The sequence below is a fragment of the Canis lupus genome, chromosome 7 (genome assembly GCF_011100685.1).
Source record: "Canis lupus familiaris isolate Mischka breed German Shepherd chromosome 7, alternate assembly UU_Cfam_GSD_1.0, whole genome shotgun sequence".
Taxonomy (NCBI): domain Eukaryota; kingdom Metazoa; phylum Chordata; class Mammalia; order Carnivora; family Canidae; genus Canis; species Canis lupus.
The window spans coordinates 1,728,253-1,736,741 of record NC_049228.1 but is presented as its reverse complement, the minus strand read 5'-3'; the positions used below and the strand labels follow the sequence as shown (position 1 = coordinate 1,736,741).

At 58.0% G+C, this 8,489-nt stretch overlaps 2 long non-coding RNA genes across 4 annotated transcripts; one reads left to right on the top strand and one right to left on the bottom strand.

The window, feature by feature from the left end:
- Positions 1-392: 392 nt before the first annotated feature.
- Positions 393-2,287, bottom strand: LOC119872651. The gene is made up of 3 exons (XR_005361550.1): positions 2,032-2,287; positions 1,747-1,852; positions 393-584 (listed from the first exon to the last, which is right to left on the bottom strand). It is a non-coding gene; the product is annotated as an uncharacterized LOC119872651 (long non-coding RNA).
- Positions 2,288-5,056: 2,769 nt separating this feature from the next.
- LOC106559000 lies at positions 5,057-7,728 on the top strand. Of its 3 annotated transcripts, none has more exons than XR_005361548.1 (3): positions 5,057-5,274; positions 6,520-6,609; positions 7,116-7,728. It is a non-coding gene; the product is annotated as an uncharacterized LOC106559000 (long non-coding RNA). The 3 variants fall into 3 exon arrangements; XR_005361549.1 differs by having other exon boundaries at positions 6,878-7,728; XR_005361547.1 differs by having other exon boundaries at positions 6,520-7,282; positions 7,538-7,728.
- The last annotated feature ends 761 nt before the right edge of the window (positions 7,729-8,489 follow it).

Below are 8,489 nucleotides of genomic sequence, written 5' to 3'. Positions count from 1 at the left end.
CCCCCCCCCCGTTTCCATCCTGTAGATGGGAGAAGGGCCAAGAGGAGGAAGGAGGACCAAGGGCCTTCCCTGCGTGGCTCTTCTGCGCTGTTGCTTCTCTCCAGGATCTTGTTTTATTTCATCTTCATGACAAGCCTGTGAGGTCGGAGCTTCCACCCCCATCTCACAGGCTCCGGGGAATGAAGCGTCCACCTAACAGGCCCTTAGCCGTGACAGGTGCTGCTCTTCAGCCAAGCCTCTTGGCTCCGCATACAAGTCTTGGTCGTAGTTTTGGTGATTCTTTTTTATTTTTTTTATTTTTTAAACTTATTTTTAAAAAATATTTAATTTATTTATTCATGAGAGACACAGAGAGAGAGAGGCAGAGACACAGGCAGAGGGAGAAGCAGGCTCCCTGCAGGATGCCTGATGCAGGATTTGATCTCAGGACCCTAAAATCATGCCCTGAGCCAAAGGCAGATGCTCAACCACTGAGCCACCCAGGAGTCCCAGTGATTCTTTTTTAAAAACGAATTTGTACATCACTTCAGAGCTGGCCAAGTGTTCCCGCATAAAACAGGGGGGATCCTTCTTCCGACAGCACCCTGGGGAAGGCAGGGACACAGATGGTGGCATCTGACAGATCATGCTTAGGTGACCCGCCCTGAGACTTGTGACATCACCTGTGGTCTGAGGACCCACAGCGTCAGCCTCACCTGGCTGCTGGCCAGCAATGTGGAACCTCAGCCTCCCCCTACCCTCACGCCCCTCCCCCCACCTGCTGGATCAGAATCCGCATTTTAACAAGATCCTCAGGTGATTCAACGCACAGTAAGATTTGAGAGGGACTGACTTTGAGCATCTACCCCAGCCCCCTCATTTTACAAGCAGGGAAACTGAAACCCAGAGAGGGCAAACGACTTCTGCAAAGCTGCACAGCAAGTCGGCGGCCAAGCCAGGCCCGGAACCCTGCTTTGTCCCAGGTGGCGCGAGGAACTGAGGTACTGGCAGTGCAAGTGCTCCTTCCACCTCCCCTTCCATGCGGTGGGGCCCCAGCCCGCTCCCCTTCTCACTAAGCTGGGCAGACTGGCTGAGCCCCACGCTGGCCACCTCGAAAAAGGTGCAGCGAATCATGAAGACTTTTCTGAAAAAACAAAAAACTAAGTGTCTTGCTGAACCTGGTAGACGGAAGCAAGGAGAGAACCAGGTGGACTTTCAGAAACAAGTTCCTGCCCAGGATCCTGGGGCTGGCTATCTTCCTCCACAGGACCTCAGTTTACCTGTCTAAAAGGGAGTATAGGGGGCCTCCCAAGGCTCATAAAACTGCTCGAGCTTTCAGAATGAAAGCCCTGTGGAAAGACAAAGTCCCATTATGTGTCCCTGTGTTTAACTGTGGCTGTGTTGCATTGACTGCCTAAAGACACCCCATTATGTGGGAAGTATGGAAATGACGGGCTGCCAGGGCTGAGGGGTTGGCAGTTATTAGAGGCTGGGCCCTTCCGACTTCCTGGCAGAGGCGTAACTGGCTTCATAAATTCTTCCCGGGGGAGAAGTGACATCGTCTGAGGCTGCCTCTCTTTTCCCAGAGCCCTTGGTACACCATCTGTCCTCTGCACGGAGCGAAACCGAACCAAAAGTCGGTGGCCAAGGGGCCAGAGCAGGGGGGCGAGAGGTGGGCCTCGGGGCGCTGTGCGGTGCCGCTGCGGGGGGCTGCGTCCTGCAGGGTGTCCCCCCCCCAGCCCAGGGCTGGTCCTGGGTCGCACTCACCTGGGGAGCCACGCGCCGAGTGGGTTTGCTGAGGGCAGCTGACGGCTCATGCCCGCGGCCAGAGTCCCCAGTAGGGCCTGTTTCCCCAGGGCGGCCACACAAGTCACTGAAACAACAGAACTTGTCCCCACAGTCCTGGAAGCCGGAATCCACCCCACGCTCGCTCGCTCCAGCCCTGCGCTCCCTGGCCACGCAACGTCACTGGGGCCTCCGCACTGTCTCAACAGCCACCCCCCTTTCTCCTGGAGGGACACTGTAGGGTGATGTCCTCTCAAGATTCCTTACCTAATTACACTTGCAGGGACCCTTTTTCCAAACAAGTTTGCACTCACGGGTTCCGGGAGTTAGAACACGGACTTAGATTCGGGGAGGAGGCCACCATTCAGCCTACTACAGTATCCCCCAAAGGCTGTGCTTCGGCAGCTTCCTCCTCCACAGGAGAGGCTTGTGGTACATGTGATGTGGTGTGGGGTGGAGGAAGAGGAAGCTGGGGCCCCCAGGAAGCCCTCTGCTCTGCTGCGCACCAGCAGTGACTCGGGCCCAGTCGCTCAGCCTCCGTGAGCCTGAGCCCGGTCTTGTCATCCTTCGGGTTGGGTGACAACAGGGGCCAACACTCCTCTCAAAGAGCGGACAGCCAGATCCCCAGGGGCAAGGGGCAGGAAACCACTTTGTAGAGAACGAGGAGGTTGTGAAGCACTATCATGATTCTTCTCGCAAACAGAGGAGAGCAGATGCAAACCCCAGCCAGCCAGCAGGTCATCAAAAGCATTCAGCCTCTTTGAGTCATCGACTGATTTCCCTTTGCCGTACTAAGAGCAGAAACTCTCCGTCCTGGACTACAGAGCTGCCCTCCACAGCCTGTGGTGTCCAATGTTACCTGTTTTCCGGAAGGTCTCCACACTCCGTGTCTGCTCTCCCAATTGCCCACCCTCCCCAGGCCCATCCTCACCCAAGCCAGAGTGTGGGAGTGGGAGTTGGGGAGTCACCAGGGGAATCCTGCACTACCCCTCTTGCCAACCCAATCCCAGTGATTCCTGCTTGGCTGACCAACTTCCAAGACAGGGGGGTGGAAGCAAGAATCCTCTGTCACAGAGGCCCCTCAGGGTCTTTCTTGGGGCAGGAGGGACTCCCAGGGCAGACCGTCACTGTCCAAGACCAGCAGATGCCAGCATGTCTACAGACCCCTTTGGAAAGGAGTGAGGGGTACCGATTCCCCCGGCCTAGCCACCTTGCCCTTCCCCTTCAGCAACTGTGGCGCCAGTGGACAGCTAAGGCCTGAGACGGTTGGAGGGGCCAGGTGTCCAGTGACTGACCCCACAATTCCTCAAGAGCGCTTTGCCAAATTGGGCCTGGGTGCAGCCCCAACTCCAGTGGGGCCTAAAGTCAAGGCCTCTGGTAAGATATGAAACTGGAAAGAGGGAGGGGTAGGTGGGAGCAGAAAAGTGCCGAAAGGGGTGTCTGGTCACAGGGATGTCATCACAGAGGATGCGGGTGGAATGCAGATCGACCAGACAAACGTTTACTGAGCCATTGCAGTACCCGAGGCCCTGCAGTAGGCCTGCTGGTGATGCAAAGAGCTCACAGTGTTCCTGGAGGGAAAGCACGCTGTGCTAAGAGACACAAGAGAAGTACAAATTACACCAAAAGTTGCGGGGGGGGGGACAGGAGGACTTTTGGCCCAAAACATCTGGAGAGCCAGTGGGGGTAGGTGGGAACATCTGGCATGGGCTAGGTGGGCAGGAGTACGAGGGGACTGGATGGGCAGGGATGAAACAGCAGGCTGCCAGGCAGAGGGAGCAGCATGAGTGACGCGTCGCGGCTCCTAACTCAGGTCCCGCGGGTGGCAGCCACAGACCTGGGAGTGGCCGCGGCCCTCCTGAGCACAGACCTGGGAGACACCTGGCCCACAGCTCGTGACTGGTGCTCCCAATAAGGAGGCACCGGGCTGGGCTGTTCATGGGAGGCCCTGGCCACGGGGCAATGGCAACCGGAGGCTCTGCCTCTCAGCAGGTTCTCGGCCTGGCCCAAGGGCCTGGAGCGCCAGGGCTCCCCATCAGTGCCCATCCATAGCCTGGCAGGCTGCTGGCCCAGCAGCTCAGAGCAGGAACACTGTCGGGGTGCCAGCTGCCCTAGGTGTGGCTGCCCTGCCTGTGGGCGCGGGCGGGTGACTCATCAAATTACCATCGAGGCTGTGCGAGACTGGGGTTGGGGCTGGGCAGGTGACTGTGAGACAGAGATGGGTTGCATGGCTGCCCAGCTTTTTGGGCACACACCCCACGCGGCTGCCAGCTTTGTGGCTCCCACAGCCTTTCCCTGGCTGCTGCCCTGCCTTCCAAGTGCTATCGATTCTCCCAGCATGGGGCAGGAGTGGCGCCTCCAGGAAACGCCACTTCCTGGGCTCCTCTCCTGCCGTGGCCTCCCTTCAAACCTGAGGCCTATCACCCAGTCCCCTACCCCCATTCTTCCCCAAAGGGAGGAAGGGACCATGCCCTCCTGGGGGGAGGGGAGCGGGGCCCATACGCCCAGGCCTTCACAGAGCCACGTCTCCGTGCCTCTGTGCACTTGGCTGCCTCTTCTGACACGTCTCCGTGCCTCTGTGCACTTGGCTGCCTCTTCTGACAAATCAACGGGCCAGAGCAGACGGTCTCCGAGGTCCCCTCCACCTCTGAAGTTCTGATGTTTCCAAAGGCAATCACGGCAGAGCCACACCTAGACCGCAGTACTGCGCTGCCAGGAGGGGAGGAGAGACGGGGGCAATGGGAGAGAGGTCGAGCAGAGCCTGCACGGAGGCATGGCCCAGCTCCCAGGAGTGGGGGGAACGTGTGGGTCTCTGAGATGAAGGAGGAGAGGCCCGCGCTGGGAACCCGATGGGAATGTAAAGGGGGGAGCGGAAGAGGGCAGCCACATAAAAGGCCAGAGGTGCTGCAGGAGGAAGGAAGGAAGGAAATTCTGTTTATTATTACACACCTGCGGGTACCAAGCACTGTGTGAGCTATTTCATATCCCTTTATGGCCCTAAGAACTCTGAGAGATCAGTGTCATTAACCTCATGTTACAAATGAAGAAACTGAGGTACCAGAGGTTAAGTGGCTTGTTCGAGGCCACACAGCTAACAGTTCCAAAGCTGGGGTGCAGAACTTGCTCTGTTCACTGCAAAGCCCCCTCCTTGTTTTTGCTGGGGTGCGTCCCAGGAAGGCCCTGGGGCCTCTGCTCAGGTGGCTTCTGCTCCTGCAGAGAGCCGAGCCCCTCCCCCCCGGCCCCGCCCCGCCCCGCCCCGCCCCGGGGCCTTCCCTAGTCCTGCCAAGGGTTTGCAAAACAGCAGCGCCGGCCTTGGGGGAGAGGCCAGGTGGAAAGGCAGGTCCCAGGACGCTGGCGTCGGAGCACACAACTGGAATCTGGGGTTGGCAGAGGGGTGGGATGTGGAGCAAATCCAGTGCTGACAGCAGCCAGTTGGGACACGGCTTGTTACTCATCACCTTCCCTCCGCTCGGGCCGCGCCTCCACCCACCGCGCCCAGAGACCCGGACCGTGAGTTTTGGCCCGTGGGGCGGCGAGGTGCACGCCCCGGCCTCGCCCGCAGGGCTGGCCCCGCCCGCCTCGGACCCCCCACCCCCCGCCCTGCTCTCCCGGCCTCCGCACCCGCCCTCCCTGCTCCCCTGCTCCCAGTCGGGCCGCCAGCCCGTCCTCCTCCTCCCGGGCACCAGCCCCTCCTCCCCGCTGCGGAGGCACCATCCAGCGCCACCTGCCTCGATCCGCCAACCAGGCTGCGGCCAGGGGTGGGCGGGGCCAACAGGCTGCGGCCAGGGGTGGGCGGGGCCTCCGCCATCAGGTGGTCCCCTCCATCCCTTTCCCCTGAGTCCCTGTCCAGACCCGGGAGGCTCTGGGGCACCCTCTGTACCTTTCAGGCACAGGGCCCTGTACAAGGGATCTGCGGCACCCCCTCCCGGGTGTCATCAGGTCACGCGAGGACTCAGGTGGACCTTCCCGTCCTTTCCTGCCCGGGGCCCCCAAGGACAGCGAGGGGCCAGGCCTCTGAAAGAGCTCCCTGGAGCCCTGTCCATTCACACGCTTGGGAAGATGGCTTCCAGGATTGGTTTCCCCCAAGGTGACCGGGACAGGGCCAAGTTTCCCTGCGCTGTCACAGGGCTGCACACTCATTCCGAGAGTCCCTACCTGCAGAGGATGACAGCCCTCGTAGGAGAAATTGGCCTTTAGGAAAAAGCAAAGGCTTGACCTGGAGGCCCCGAGCCTGAATTATCCCAGAGACCCAGGGAAGAGCTTGCTCCAGAGCAGGAGGGTAAATGTAGTTCAACAAAGCCAACATCCACTGGGCACTCACGGGTGCCCGTGATGTGGCCGCCTGGGAAGAAGTGCCTGGCACCCATCCCCTCCCTCCGGCGGCTCAGAGTCACATAGACAGGTGAAAACGGCAGCGTGGGACCAGAGCTTTAGTGCGGGAAGGCACCAGGTACAAAGGGTCCCAGGGGATGGTACTGAGTTCAGTTTAGGGATCCTCAGTGAGATTAGAGAGGATTGACATGTTGACAAGCAGCAGGGAGGCAGGAGGTGGGAGTGTCTGGTCCCCTCCTTGCTTAAGGCTTCTCAATGGCCTCACAGAGTGAAATTCAAACCCAGACAGAGGACTGGAAGGTCCAGCACGATCCTGTGCTGTCCCGTACAGGGGCCGCTAGGGACACGCGGCTATCAAGCATTTGACACATGGCTGGTGTTTCAGCGGAGAACTGAATTTCTTATTTCATTTCATTGTAACAGACTTCAATAGCCTGCGCAGATACGGAACGTTTCCATCATCCCAGCAAGCTGTACAGGACGGGACAGCCCACCTGCCTCCGTGTCCATCTTGTGAGCACCTCCTCTCCCTCCCCTTATGGGGCCACACTGGTCTGCTGGACCAGAGAACATGCCAGGCCCAGGCCCACACCCACTCTTCCTTCTGCCTGGAGCCCCGTCCCCCCACTCCTGACATGGGTGCTCCTCTCATGCTTTGGGGCTCCACCTAAGTACCCCTCTCTATTCTGCACCAGCCTCTCATTTGTGTCCTTCACAACACCTAATATCACTTGTAATCATTTTGCCAGCTCATTTACAAGCTTACTCTTTGCCCCCTTAGAATGTAAGCCCAGAGAGAGCAGGACCCGGATTTTTTTTCCCTGGTTGTATTCCCAGGGACTGGCATGGTGCACAGCCCATTTAGGCACTCAGCACACCCGGAAGCGACTGTCAGTGCTCCACGCAGGGGAAGTAACACGTGTGCAAAGGCAGAGGCCGGCATCTGCGTGGGGCCGGTCGGTGGAGGGCTGGTAGGGAGACGGTTTCAAGATTGGGGACGTGACAGTGTGGTTTACCAGGGGAGGTGGTGCCTGAGTCAGGAAGCCACCGAGGAGCCTGCTCGATGACCAAAGGAACTCAGCCAGGAACGGCTGGACAGCAGGGAGCGGGCCCCTTGGCCGCCGTCGCTGTCTATGAAGTCCGAAGGTGCCTGGAACAGGGGTCAGTTGCAGAAGAACAGGGCTAGGTAAGACGGGGGGCCATGATGGCAAGCCTAGAGGTCCATAAAGGAGGGTTAACTCTTTCAATTCCCTAGGGGTATCTGCATCAGTCTGGGGTAGAGGGGGGCACAGACCAGTCACCTGGGGGACTGGAAACTGAGCAAGGAGAAGCTTCGGCCCAATCACTGAGAAGCAGTAGGAGCACCAGAGGCCTCCTCTCAGCCTTCACCTGGGCCGGGCCTCCCCGCTGGCCCAGCTGCCCCTCCTCTTCCCATCTCTAGAGTGTAACTTCTATTGAGGCAGCACTTCGCCTCCTTCACACCGTGCCGAGGACTGGGCCTGTCACGTCGTAGATGTTCAACAAATACCTGTCGGCTAAGCGTCCGACTCTTGATCTCAGCTTGGGTCTGGATCTCAAGAGTTGTGAGTTCAAGCCCCACACTGGGCTCCATGCTGGGCCTGGAGCCTCCTTATCAATCAATCAATAAATACTTGTTGAATAAGTAAATCCGTATTCTGTTTCTTAATGAATGAAACTTCAGGTCACAGGGTGTTTGACTTCCAAGAGCACGGCAAGCCCTGGGTGTTGAAAGTGAAATCTGGGTCACAGGTATTGCTGGCGGGAAGGCAGCAGAGAGAATTAGAGCACCATTCAATGCTCATTCATGCTAACACCTTTGAGGATGATAATTTCCTCATCTTGTTTCAGAATCAAACCGAAATTAATTTCTTTCAAGAGGCTTTTCCCACATGCTCCACATGCACTAACTCAGATGAACTCATACCCCTTAGAGTTTTGTAGCCATCTAAAAATATGTTCTGCGACTTGCCTGAAAGCATTTCAGAGCTCAGCTCATGGGGCAGAGTCTCACGGACATCTAATCCTTCCCCCTTAGGAGTGTTACCCTCGTCACAGTCCTGTCTCTGAGGCAGGGCCTCACACGGGGTGGGGCTCAGGCAGGCAGAAGAGAGAGGTGATGGAAAAAGCTCCGGCCTGCTGGCTCAAAGCCATGCACTTGAGTCCCAAACCAATCCGTCCAGCCTGAATATACCTCGCTCATCTTGGGCTAGAATGTGTGGCCGACCCTCTTCCTTCCCTTCTCCCAGGTGGGAAGTCTGACCTTGGTCCAAATAAAGGCTTCACCATTGACTTAACCTTTCTGTGTTTCCAGTTCTGCAGCATAATACCTCCTCAGGGGTTATTGGGAGGATGACATCAAATAATATAGGCCA